The sequence below is a fragment of the Lagopus leucura genome, unplaced genomic scaffold, assembly GCF_019238085.1.
Source record: "Lagopus leucura isolate 7727_CA_CO unplaced genomic scaffold, USGS_WTPT01 Super-Scaffold_100028, whole genome shotgun sequence".
Taxonomy (NCBI): domain Eukaryota; kingdom Metazoa; phylum Chordata; class Aves; order Galliformes; family Phasianidae; genus Lagopus; species Lagopus leucura.
Window position 1 is genome coordinate 2,043,894 of NW_024962279.1, and position 13,937 is coordinate 2,057,830.

The 13,937-nt window shown below is 46.2% G+C and overlaps 1 protein-coding gene across 2 annotated transcripts in view; it reads right to left on the reverse strand.

The window, feature by feature from the left end:
* Nucleotides 1-13,937, reverse strand: part of PRICKLE2 (prickle planar cell polarity protein 2) — an 87,732-nt gene that overhangs the window by 68,239 nt on the left and 5,556 nt on the right. The window contains exon 1 of one of the 2 annotated variants that reach the window (XM_042880924.1): nt 1,886-1,908. The exons of the other annotated variant lie outside the window; for it this stretch is intronic. The gene's annotated coding sequence lies outside the window, so the exon portion shown is untranslated. Of the gene's footprint in view, nt 1-1,885; nt 1,909-13,937 lie in introns of those variants that run through there. 2 annotated transcript variants of the gene reach the window in all.

Consider the following 13,937-nt stretch of genomic DNA (forward strand, 5'->3'; position numbering starts at 1 on the left):
AAAATAATGAAATCCATGTGCAAATCTCTGCCCCCCCGGTAACCCTCGTGACCCAAATACAACCCAAACTCTGACCTGTGCGGGACGTTCACCTCTGTCACTGCTTGCTGGAAGGAAAACAAGCCAGGAAGCCAAGACAGAAGACACTCCCTAATTTTGTATTTTCTGCTGATTTTCCTCAGAAGAAGAGAAGGGCAGACCAATGGGGGGATGAACTCAGAGGCCACTTGAAAAGGCCACTTTACATACACACTGCATTCTTTATGCATTATTTACATCTCTGCTCGCATCCTGTTTTGATGTAAATCCTACTTCACTGCTGTCTGCAAAACTAGCAAATTCCTGCAGATCTGGCAAAGCACTTAACACTGCTTAGCTCCAAGCCCAGCAGCTGCTCAATGGGGCTATTCACAGACAGCTCTTCTTGCACCCAGAGGTGCTGAGATGCTTTCCCAAACCCCTGAGCAGTACCTAAGCCAGGCAGATTATTTCCACCTATGCCCTTTGACTGCAAGTGACAATGGCAAAACCCAGCCAATCAAGCAGAATATGATGACTGCGATTCGTTTTGAGCTGGTTGCCTGAAGGCAGCTGTGGCTGAGCACAAGTAATGGGCAGCCAAGGATGGGATTGCTGATCCCAGCCCAGCTCGCTGCCAGAGAGGTCAAGTGGTATTATTCTGTGTATTCCTGGAAAATACTTGAGATGAGCCTCATACCAGTCATTGGGTTATCATCTCATGTCTGGTTTCTTTTCTTTTTTCTTTTTTTTCAACAAGAAAAAAAAGAAAGAACTGTAGCTTTTTACATCCACTGAATCAAACTCCTTATAATTAGGGCTGCTGGTTTCCGTGGCAACAAGGATCTTACTCCTTTTTATGTGAAATAAAGAAAGAATAGCTACAATCCAGCTGTCCGCATGGCCTGGGCAGTGCAGCCAGCAGAGGGACAGCACTGCAGGGCGGATCCACTCTGCTCCCAGCAGCACTGTGCTGAAGGGGGACGCACACTGAAATACCCAATCTTTGGCCAAAATCACAGTGAGAAGTTGATTTCTCCATCCTTCGTCCCCTTGCCCAAGGACATCACCAGTGCTGCTCTTTCTGGAAGAGCAGCATTGCTCCCACCCTTCCCCAAGGGCTCCACAAGCTCCTCTGTGATGACTTCACCTATAATAACAACTTCCAGAGCCCAGTGTGCTCCAGAGGAAAATAAACTCCAGTTATTTTTTTTTCCTTTTATAGCACTCTTATTTTAAGAATTTGATGTGGGTGGAAAAGAAAAAGACACACCTATCGCGGCTGGAATAAAGCGCTGGGCACGATGTGGCTCTGGCAAGCAGGGAAGTGAATCACAAGAGATCCACGCCGACTTTCTGAAGTAGTAATTTGCCTGGGCCAGGCTGCTGTCACAGATGCTGCTGTTTTTATGTGTAATTTTGTGTTGCTTTTTCAAACATGCGAAGAAAAAAAGCAGCAATGTAATAATTCTCAACAGCACGCCTGCACTGCTCTGCACATTGCTGACGACAAACACGTGTAAAAGAAAATAAAACCCGCATTAAATGCTGAGAAGCACCGCTGCAGAGCTCAGTTTGGGGAAAAGGAGTGTTTGAGCAAAAGTGGGTGATCACGGACACAGCCTGCCTCAACACCCTCGTGTGCAGAGGGGAATCAATGCCAGCATCGTTTTCTGCATCAGCATGTGGCAGATAACACTGCCACCGACTGAGCCTGATTTTATTTCACAAATCAATACTGAATGCTTAAGAAAGCTGGAAAAGGCTTTGTTTGTGGATTTCCATCAGGAGAAAGCAAATTTTCTGTTATAAGTTCAATGCTGACATTTCAAACAAGCAAGCTGACTTTCAACCAAAAGCTGGGCACCTGAACAGCTGAGATGGCCAAAAGCCCACAGATCACCTCTGAGAAGCTGGACCTGGTGATGTTCCAGGTGGTTTTTCTCCTCTTCTTCCTACTTCTGGAAACAGCACACTGAAGCTTGTACAGATAGCAGCTTAGAAGGTCATTGGGATGTCCCCTCTATACATCGTGCACATCAGTTGCTCTAAAAGTAATACAAATAATACAATAACACTATCTGATAGAGCAAATTCTCAGCTGTAACACAGTACTTTTCAACATACTACTTTTCTCTACCATTATCTGTGCACTTTCACCAGTGACGAAGGAGAGCCTGCATGGCATGCTCATAAAAATCTGCACCAGCTGAGGCAGATACACTGTTTCACAGCTGCTATAATGGTGCTGTTGCTAGGATAATACTGCCCTTGCAGTGCAACTTTCACTGTGTTACCATGCTCTGATTGATCTTCATAGCATTCAGCAAGTGCTGATGAATGTCAGTGGCTGCCATTTTTGTCCATCTGGAGGAATTCAGTTCCAGACCTTTGCTTCCTCAAGTGCATTTCCATGTCAGACACAGCGTAGTCAGACTGCCTCTCTGCAGCCATCTGTTGCATGGCAACAAAGTATACCAGGACATTGGCAGTAAGGTTCAACCTCCGCTGCCATGCCACCAGCATCCGCCTCTGATGCTGTGGGCCAATATAATAAAATAGGAGGCATTACTTTCGGAGCAGCATTGTATGTATCCCAACTGGGTAGGTCTCTTCCCTTGCTCCTCTGTTTCCCCAACCTCGTGCAACCCCAAGATCTGCTGCAGGAAGCCATCCAGCTCTGAAGAACAACAGAACGAGGAGCGACACCAAAAGGAGCTCTGAGTGCCAACAGTGAGCAACAGTGGATTCTCAAGGAGAATGGGCAGCTCATGGGACAGAAAAGCACCTGGGGTTAAGAACTGCTCTGAGTCGTACCTGGCTTGGAAAGTCCCTGAGCAGCCCATGTTCTGGGTGGGGAAAGCAACTCAAAGCCATCAGCACTGCTCCCCACTCCTCACCAACCGCACTGCTCCCTGACTCACTGCCTCTCCCTGCTCCCAGACAGCATCGTGCTCCAAGAACCACAGCCATGGGATTGCTGTTTGTCTGGGCTTTGACACCAGAGCTTCAGTAGAAAGAACAGAAACGCTACATTGGAGGAGTCATTCCCTTTGCTCCCAGGAACTCGACAGACCTGTTTCTTACCCTGAAGCTCTCGCAGGTTGCAAGCACCAGGGAAGTTTTGCCAAGGAAGCTTTTCAGCCCAAGCCTGACATTAAATAAAGCTCAGATTCACGGGATGCTCCAAACAAACTCAGTAGGGACAGAATGTGGCACGAGGCATTTGCAAAATTCACTTTGGAAGCACGCAGAGGTACTTACAACGATATCCATCCCGATCAAAGTGATTTATATTTTTCACAAGTGAGCAATTCGCTTACTAGGAAAAAGACAAATTTAATTTTTAATTCAATTTCTGTCAAAACAATATTTTCTCGTTGCTATGACAGCTAAAAGGAAAACCTCTTAACTCTGCAACAAGCAGCTAATGGTATTGCCGCACGTTCCCAGAAGCAGGAGCCTGGGGAAGGAACATGGCCATGTGCATCATTTTTGGCTCTTTGGTTTGATGGGGATTTTTGAAAAGGATAGGCTGAAGCTAAGGAGAAAGGAGTCTCTGTGGAGCTGGGGAAATGTCTACAGACCACTGGAGCCTCATACGCCTGGGACCCAGCAGAGCCCAGGGATTGAGCACTGGGTTTTCACATCAGGCACCCATAACTCTCACCACACCGAGATGTACGATCCTGGAGGGGAATGACATCTGCTGCCCATCAGTAGATATGGCTGCAATCCAACAGCAATAACAGAAAGGCTGAAATATATAACCGTGTCTTTTCCTTATGTTCCTCCTCCATAGCTACCAACCTCACAATGTGAAAGAAGTGCCCTGATGAATAAATATCTTCTTTTCCTTAGCAACAGTTAGCAACAGTCAAGTCTTTTTTCTTTTTTTTTTTTTACTTGCTTAAAAGAAACACATCTCGAGCTAACACAGACGATTTAAACGGCAATAAAAATAGTATGTGGGTGTAATCAAAATCACTGAAACACAAATCACACTTTTTAGCCTGGGTTATTTTAAAGCATGAGTAGTTCTGCCAGTCATCTGTAGGAACGGAGTGGAGGGGGCTGGAGGGGTGAGGAAAAATGCCCCAAGATTTTTGGAAGGACAGAATGGTACTGTCCTACTGTCCGAGTGAGCTCTGAAACAGCGATGAGTTCCCAGTGCTTGTCTTCAGTTTTTGCCACAACTTGAGTTGCTGCAACAGATTTATCTGTCTACAAACTGCAGAGGTCTCCAATAGTCAAAAATCTGCTAAATGCATAACCCCAGCACACAGAAAACGTACTCTTTTCACAGCTCTATTCCTTTAACAGTTCATTTAAGACGTCTGCCTTGCATTTTTCCATTTGGTGTTGGGAAAATGTTTTCTTTCACCTGGCTTAGCGCCCGGTTCAACAGAAAAAGAAAGCCCTTCCCGTTTCCATGGGGCCCCGCACCAGAAGGCATGGGACTAATGTTACCCTGAGCTGGGCACCTCTCATCTTGGCCACCTGATACATTGGGCCCTGCCTTCTGCCCCTCACCATTCACGGGATCATTTCATCCTCTCTTGGATCACATCTCCCATTGCTGATGTCTCAGCTGGGCAATTCCAAGTTGCCAGTCTGCTCCCTGCAGCCCTATGGTATAGGAAATGCTTCCCGCAGACATGGATGGCTTGGGATCTAAATGAAACCTTACTGCTCCTTCTCAACTAAAAGAAATATTCCTGATTTTCACACCTTAAAGCCAGCAAAAGAAATCACAATTAGACCACATAACAAAGCCTGGTTCCTACTCGAAACTAAACAAAGCCAAATACCATTTAATTGCAAAGCAAAACCATGGAGCGCTCCATCACAACACAAATCCTGGCCTTAACCATGGTTCTTTCCAGTCCCCAGCCTCACTCCCAATAGCCCTGTCTCCAAAACTACCACTATGCAGTCCTTTTGATTCAAACCAATGTATAAATGATCCTTTTCATTAAATCTCCAATAGCTACACGCACCACCTCGCTCACTGCCATCCCACCTGCACAGAGCAACAGCAGCCTGCTGCCAGCACTCCTGTACCACATCACAGATATGGGTGGTAGCCACGGTCACCAATTCATATTATAGGGCAGAAACTTTTGCATACAGGATTCCTCATTTCTCTTGTCTTGTCTGGTTTGCAATACACCGTGTGCCATCACATTCCCTTGTGCCCCATACCAGAGCACTGATAACACAGTGCTCAAAGGAAAATTTGTTTTAGGGAAATGAGAGGGCTTGGCAGTGGGGATATAATGCTCTGCAGGACACCTGGCTCCGGGGGACACGTGGGCAGGTGAGGGAGATGGTAATGGAGCTGGGCAGCTCTGATGCACTGAGCTTTTATTTCTCTGGAGACCCGGGGAGATAACAGCATTTGGTTCCTTCCCTCTATCTCTTTCAGGATAAAAGATTGTTTCAATTTTATTTATTTATTTTAAACTGGAGCTCAAGATTGCAGAAGGCAGCTGAAGAAGCCCAGCTCCTCCGGTTGAAACTGCATTAAATACACAATCCCTTCCCAATCCTGCTTTGGGCCAATAAGGGAAATACTTTAGGTGCTTTTGTCTAAAGAGCTTCAGAGAAGGAGAAGCCCCTGACAGAGGCTGTGATTTACTGGGGGCCAGTTACCATCACACCTATGGTCAGGACACTGTACTGCCCACTGTGGGACCTATGTAGGTGTACAGCCACAGTGATTGATGGGATGGTGTCAGACTGCACCAACCAAGCTTTATGCTTTCCTATAATATGTAGATATTTAAATCCCTAAGCCTGAAGTGAAAGAATTTAGAAGCTCCAGCTATAAAAGATCTGCTCCCAAATCCTCAGCGCTTTTCAATCCAAGTCTCATGCACATTATGCTCTTTCTGCATTGAATGTGCCCTAAAGGTGGGGATTAGGCAGGCATTTGATTATGCCTTTTATGTTTATAGCAATTCACTTCCAAACCTTTACTAACTTTAATTAAATGCTACATTTTCACTGCCTTGTCCTGAATGGAGAGAGAACAGGAGAGGAAAATCTGTCCTCAAACAGAATTCGTATTTCTAAAGCACCTTTTTCTGTGCAAGCACCTTGGGGCTACTGCATAAAATCATTCTGAACTGCCTTAAGAAGTATTGGTGAAGACATCAAAGCAGCTCTAATACCAGGACTCACACAGACCTGAAGACATCTAAGATCACATTCGCAAGCAAGAAAAATCCTAGGACAGCTGCTGGTAAAGCCAAGCACGGATCTCTTCAAAAGGTGAACACTGGGAGAGCAAGAGCAGCCAAACCCAGCAGAAAACACCATCATCTTGGAGGAAGCTCATAGAAAGGGGTTGGGGATTGAAGAGCATAGTGGTCTGCACAGCACTTGGTGCAGCTCCATGTCCTATGTCTCAGCCCCACTCTTCATATGAGCATTATCTAGCTGTGAATGTCCCTGTTCACTGCAGGGAAGTTGGTCTAGATGACTTTTAAAGGTCTCTTCCAACTCAAACAATTCTGTGATTCTATGATCATCACTTCCCTGTGAGACCAGGCAGGAGGTGAATGGCCCCAGCAAGGAGAGGGGATGGAAGGTTGATTTGAGCTAAACTGTAACTGTAACTGTAGCTTAGAAATCGGGATTTTACCCTGTTTTAAAATCTGGGTAGAGAAGAAAGCACTCTCAGGAACAGTCAGATCAGAACGCTATGGATCTCATATGATCAGCTGAGCTCAGCAACCCTGCCCTTTGGGGCCAAGATAGAAGAATGACATGAAATTTTTATCAGTGAAGAAATTCAAGCTTAGCTTGAGCAGCAACACATCTCTGCAGCCCATTGGAACAAATCCACGCTGCACAAGGAGAATATTAAAAAGCCTCAGTTAAAATCGCACCAGTCAGCCAGCACCGAGGTTGAAGCTGCAGACAACTCTGTAGAAAAGCAAAAAAGCGTTGAATCTGGATCAAGATCCTCATTTGTTCTGCTATTCCCCAAATCTGTGTGTCTTAAATGATACACAGGGGCTAGCGATGCTGCGCCTAGGTCACAATTTCCCCACCCTATGTGCTTGAGGGCAGCAAAATAAGAAAGATCTCTGCAGCTCTGGGTGATGCATGAAATCCACCCAAGCAGACAGCTCCCCCTGAGCAATCACAGCCTGCTTGAAGACCCCAACAACTTTGGGAGGATTTGAATCATTGATAAGCCTTGTGCTCACCCTCAGGGCCGGTCTGAAATTTCACTTGTTGGGTTGCCATGGTTAGAAATGCAGCGAGAGTGTGCACCGTCACCATGCTGCAAACCTATCGTTTGCTTGAATCAAAACAGCTTAACTTTTCCTGGCTTGCACAAAGGCATTTCCCAGTGAGAACCACCATCGAGACAGATTTTGGCCCTTTAGCTGCACTTCTTGCCATCAAAAAGCATTAAGAAGATGTAAAGCTGTATTTTACCTAGCCTAAAATGCCTATAAAAGGCCAAATACTTTTTGTTCGAAGTCTGTCATCACCTGCCTTGTGCTGAAGACCACATGTCAGGTCCCTGAGAAACTCAAAGCACGTCTCCCACTAACTTCCCCAGGGTCAAGATCCCACCCAGACCTGGAGGGGTTCGGGCCAAAAAGAAAGCTTAGACAGTTCCTGCGTGCACTCAGAGAACAGTTGGAGGAAAAGCCAGCACTTAACAGCGCTAGCAGCCCTGCAAAATTTTACAATACACAACTCTCGCGTTAGAGGATACATTTCTTTCTTCATAAAATATATTGGGCCTTTCCACCAACTCCCTTTATTGGTCCATTTGGCTACTTGCTCCTTTTATGAACTACTCAAGTTCCAGCATCATCTGGAAAAGCCCAAAAGGCAAAACGACGTGCAGGACCCCCTTAAACACATCTCTGCCACCAGGATTCAGGCACTACACGTAAAGACAGAAAGAGCCAACAGACAGGGCAGCTGGGCTTCGACACCTGAAAGCAACACACAGCACCTTCTAAATTCATTTCTTCTTACTGTCTGCAAGCTCCTCAAGCTGCAAAGTTGATACAAATGCTCCAAACCACAGTGCTTTCACCTCGGTGCAAAATCCGCTCGGTAGCCAGCAAGTGGTTAAGGCCAGGGATGGTTTTTAGCAGCCTTCTATAGCTCTTCCATGGGGGTCCTTTAATGGCTCCAGTTAAAGAGCAATCTTGCAGGAAGGTCCACACACTAACATAACAACGTATTTTAATGGTGTATTTAAGTAGTTTCATTTCATTTCGTTCATAGCTTATTGACATTGGCTAAGGTGAGTCGCGAAGCTCTAAGGCTGCTCCTACAACTGCTTCTACACTCTCTCCAACTGCACACTGCCAAATCTGTGCTAATGATGCAAAGCTCCTGCAAAACATGTTGTAACCCTTATTTCCTAGTGAGCTGCCTGCCCAAAGCAGGATAATGACCAGCAAAGCCTATAGGATAGACAAAACCAAGCAGCACAGGTACATGGTGGGGTACTAGCTATGCTGTGATATTGTTCTTCTGTTCTTTGTTCGTGTCTTGAAGCTGCAGGGTTAAATCCCAGTGCCTCCCAGTTAGCTTAGGGACATCAGTCTGGTGAGATGGTGCCTGGCTGATTGCACAGCTCCGAAATGTGTAGAACAGGAATTGGTCTAACAAGTCTGATCCCATCCCACAGCCCAGCAAGGTCTCCAGGAACACTGCCCATGGATTCTTATCAGTATTCATCAATGTAACTGCAATTTTACCCAAGTGGGAAGGGGCTCTGCAGCACACCAGCAGCTGCACCCTCATGTGCGTCATGCCTGAGCTGCACCAAGGTCTTACTAAACATTCAGACAAGGATGAATGCTGCTTGCAACAACCCCATACAGACTGCTTACAGCCTTGCAGCATGGCCTGCTGCACTTCCATCAACAGAGCTTGCTTACAAAACCCCTACCACTAATCTTGGGTTACTCCCTAACATCCAAACCTTAATTAGTACCTGTTACAATAAAGCCCCTCCAACATTCCCATTTCTCTGATCTCCACACTCCACAACACCCAATGGCAAAATCCACCTGGCTGTGTGCTTGGCATTTGTTGATTATTTCCAACTTCATGCTCTCTCACACTGCTTGCTGATCTGCATTTCACACAGAGATACCAACATGTCCACCTCTTGAAGTACTGCTGGCAGAGATTCAGATTAACCCAACCCAAATATACCAGGCTCTGAGCACCTGATCAAGCTGTAGATGTCCCTGCACCCTGCATGGGAGTTGGAACAGATGGCCTTTAAGGGTCCCTTCCAATTCAAATGACTCTATGATAAGTAGCTCACTGGGGATGACACAGGACATCTGAATTCCTCAAGAATTAACAACTGAAAACTGAAAAGTTAATCTCTAGACTGTGATTGCAAGCTTGCTACCCTTTGCTGCCCAGGGCCTCTTCTTCTTGCCTTCCCACACCGAGCATGGAACAACACAGCATGCACTGCATCCATCTCCAGCAACACCACAAGCATTTCAGTTTTATATTACACGCTAGGATTATTTTTATGTATGTGCCACCCTACATCTTTTTATATGCACACACACATATATAACCAAACACACACACACAGTATTTAATTTCTGCAAAACAGAACGCCAGCCCCGTGGTTTTCTCCATGAACCTCCCAGCTCAGCAACACCGAGTGCCCTCTGCTGTACAAGACGACAAATGCTTCTTTATTTAAAGAGGAGATTGTTATTATTTCAAATATGTGTACCTTCACTTAGGATAAAACGTCTGTTAAAATGATGTGCAACCACCTCGAGCGCAACATGCAGAACTAATGCCATGAGGTTGCTGCTCTCGGGCACCGAAGGGCTCATGGTGTCCCCCGTAGGGCACATCAGCACAAAGTAAATAGCCTGTGCTCAACTGCATGGTGTACACTTCAAAAATGTTTTATTTATATGTTTGAAAATAGCTGAAGGAAATCAGAGCAAACAATACAGCTTTATCATCCAGGCGTTTATCAGATAGCCTTCACGCTTCGATGAATCCCACACCTATTAGAGGTACACACTGGAACCATCAAATGGAAACATGAAATCATTCTTCTTTTGTTAAACACCACTGTTCCTGCTACTGGAAGGAAAGATAATATTAAAACATATTCAAATGCATGTATTGGAAACCTCTACATCCTGTAATAAATTACGCACTTGATATTAAAAATCTGAGCTACACTGCACATACTTGACTTCAGAATATTAACTTTTATTGTCTTCTCACTTCCCAGCTCCTTTCCAACCTGACATTTAAAGGGGCCGAACTACCAGCCCATGGCCTTATTAAATCCAAAAACAGATTTAATAAGGCACAGACAGGTCTTGGTGATGAATGTTACCATTTGTTTGGCACATCAGCAGGGAAAGCTGATCACCTCTGTCCTCCTCTTCCTGCAGGTTCCTTACAAGTTGGGCAGCCTTGAGCAACAACCTGCTTCCAGCAGGGCTGCAGCCTTTGCAAGAACAGTGCTTAAAGCTGCACAGCATCCAGAAATCCCAGCTGCTTGCCCATGCTCGTGCTGGAAGGACTCCATTCCCAACATAGGCAGTCACTTTCCAGCCAACATTTCCTAGAGGTGGCAGCATCCCCAAAACTGTCCTTCTCTTACGCCTTCTTGTATATGAGCTCAGATTAAGCTGATCAAAAAGGGCAACCTGATCGAGCTCTAGGTGTTCCTGTCCATTGCAGAGGAGTTGGACCAGATGGCCTTTAAAGGTCCCTTACAATTTAAACAGTTCTGTGATTCCATGAAAAATATTCATTTTTTCATTTAAATTAAACCATCCATCAATATTTTCCCCCAACAAAAAGTTGGTATCTTTAACAACTTTTTCAGCTTGCTCATCTGAGTGATTCTCGTCCTAGTTTCCCCATCTTGGTTGTAGGCCAAGCATCACTGGCTGAGCCAAAGGGAGCATAAAAGCATCTTTCTAAGACGCTATAAAAAGGAAGAATTGGATCCTGGAAGCCTATTCACTGTCATGCCTTAGGTATTTAAGGATCAAACACGCATTTGAGAGATGACAGAAGGTGAAAGGTGGCTTTGAGACTTCTTGGTATCTGAGGAACCCTCTGAAAACATTTTTTCTAGCAGCCAGACAGAGCGCAGAACACGGGCTCAGCAACACATCCCCATGGCCACAGCAGGGGACAGTAGTGTGGATGGTCACTGCTGGAGCCACACCGGGCACACCGCAAAGCAAACAGCTGAAGGCAGGGAAACAGGACGCACCCTGCACACACTGGGGAGGTTTCCTATGGTTACTGCTGCCATGGAAATATTTTTTTTGTTGGCCTGCTCTAAATAATACCTCTCTCTTTGGATATAACGCGCTCCTTGTGAGGGTCAGACTGAAGAGCCGCACGCATTATCAGTTGTGGGGCTTTCCTTCCTCGTTCCCCAGGGCCCATGGGTTGGTTTCAACAAGAGGACGAGGAAAAAAAGTCGGGAGGGAGGGAGGGAAAAAAGACAGTGCTTCCTAATTGCTCCCAGCTGCGGCCAAGCAGCTCCAACCCGGCTGCCAGGAGCTGCAGGCAGCTTCCCTAGAACAGCCAAGGGCTCATGAGCATGAGAACCCCTCGCAGGGACTCCTCCACCCACGTAAGGATTTCAGTAATTACATTTATATACTCTCCTTATCAGTGAGAGCAGCCATTATGTCTTTTATCGCCACAGCAGCAGCATCCACACAAGGGCAATGGATAGGGGATGAAATATTTGCTGCGACGGCAGAGCACAAAGTGCCTCCCTCGGTGGTGAGAACAGTAATTGCGGTCCTTAGCGCTTGGAGCGCTAAGCTCCAGCATCAGGGCCCTGCAGAGAGCCACGCAAAGGGGAAGAAATGGCCTCTCCGATGGCAGAGAGCACCCTGAATTCCTTATGGATCTGTTTTGTTAAATCTGAGAACAACTCTGGCCACTGGGGTTTCCCCGAGATAAAGGCTCATGACAACACTGGCCATGCTCACCCCATAATCAGCTTCCCTCACACTGGACAATCCTGCTAACATTACAAATTCCTCCAACATTACATAGCGACCACAGAGCACAAAGATGGGGAAGAATCCCCAGCCCAGCTTTCCTGGGAGTTTGTTCATCAGAGAAAAAGTAAGCATCTAAACGGGCATCATCATGAACTGCAAAACCATCTGCCCAAGAGCCAGGCTGATGCTATCTGCAGTCCTTAAGCTGGGTGATATACTTACAAGGCAGACAATGGAAACACAATTGATGATTTGAAGAGTGACTCCGTGGTGTAATAAGGATGGATTACTGGGGCTGGAGGGCGGGGAGCCTGAACAGAATAAAAGGCTGCCGATTGACTTTTTAAAGGCAAACAGGGAACAAAAACCAAGAGAAACTCTCCAAAGGGCTGAGCAGCTCTTGACAGCAGAGCATTCATCCCTCAGCTCCTCCCAGGTTTTTGACACGTCCCATTACTTGGGCTGGGGGCTGCAGGGAGCACAAGCACAGCACCTTGCCCACCCAGCCGCGGAGAGCTGTTCAAGTGCACCACCTCCCACTAAATCACATGCAAGGTGGCACCCGAATTTGTAGCTGTAGCCTCCAGCATTGTCAGCTGTCAGGAAGGAAATCCCTCATGCAAGCCCATCTATCCTGGCCATGCGCTTTGCAAGCTTTGCCTTGAGTGATTTCATCCGGGATGGAGATGTGCTCGGTGATGACAATCAGCTCAGTGATGCGGCTGAGGGTTGGACCCAGGCACTGAGAAAGGGTGGCTGCTGCCCTGCTGACATCTGTGAGGGCAGGACACACACATTCACACAGCAGACAGGGACCACAGGAGCATCCCACTTGTTGCATGCTGAAATGCTGCTGTAGGCATTTTTCCAAAAAAATAGTGCAAGCAAACAACAACAATAAAGAAATCCCACAAAATAAAACTTCACACTTACAAAACAATTGTTTAGACTAAGAGCAAAATATCAATTAAAGTGGAAGTTCAGTGTTTTTCTGCTCTACCCCCTCACTCATCAGGTCCACTTACAATCACAAGAACAGAATGACCCCTCCAAACCAGACTAAACCCCACATCACACTGTTAGCCTTTTTTCACCCCATTCCTAAAACTACAATTACATGAGGCTGCTTCAAAACACGCAGGAAACATATCCACACAAGAGAAATTTTCTTTTCTGTGAGAAATTTTGCTTTTAGGGCTTTCCTGGGCAGCTCTGCCTGCAGCAACTCTAGTTACACCAGCTGCAGACTGGGGCTCCTGTGTTCAGATGAAATTTAATCAAGAAGTGTCCCAGCTCCTTTGAGCTCCTGCAATCCAATCCCCAATGGTTTGTAAAGGACTTCAGACAGGCTCCCCGGGCTTGCCCAGATACAGGCACGTACCTCACCTCTCCTCTGTACATCACATAGAAAAAAAAAATAAAGAATGTATTTTAGGCTTTTTGCCAGTGACAACACTGCCTGTAATGTTGTGGTGCTGTGTTAAAATGGATATGGGGTCTCACAGCCAATACAAACAGGACACCTTATCTGTGCCTGTTGGTTTAGGGGCTGTGTTAGCAGCAGGGTATGACAGTGTGTAAGGGACAGCCAAAAAAATTTGGTTGAGAGCCCCCAAATTCCTTTGGGCATTTGCGGAAAGAAGGATTATACCAGGGTGAAGCTGGAAAACCCATGGGGATCTTTACTCCCCGATGTGCCCAAAGCCACATCCTGATGTCATGCTGCCCCTTGACAAAAGACAGTGAGACCACAGGCAGGATGTGCCCGCTGCCCACCCAAGGCAAAGTCCTAGCCTGCATTTGGGGACCTCAACGTGGCTCAAACATCTTCAGGGAACTCTGCCTCTGCTCTGAGTCTCTCAGAGTAAAATTCAGCCTTGATTTTTCAAATGC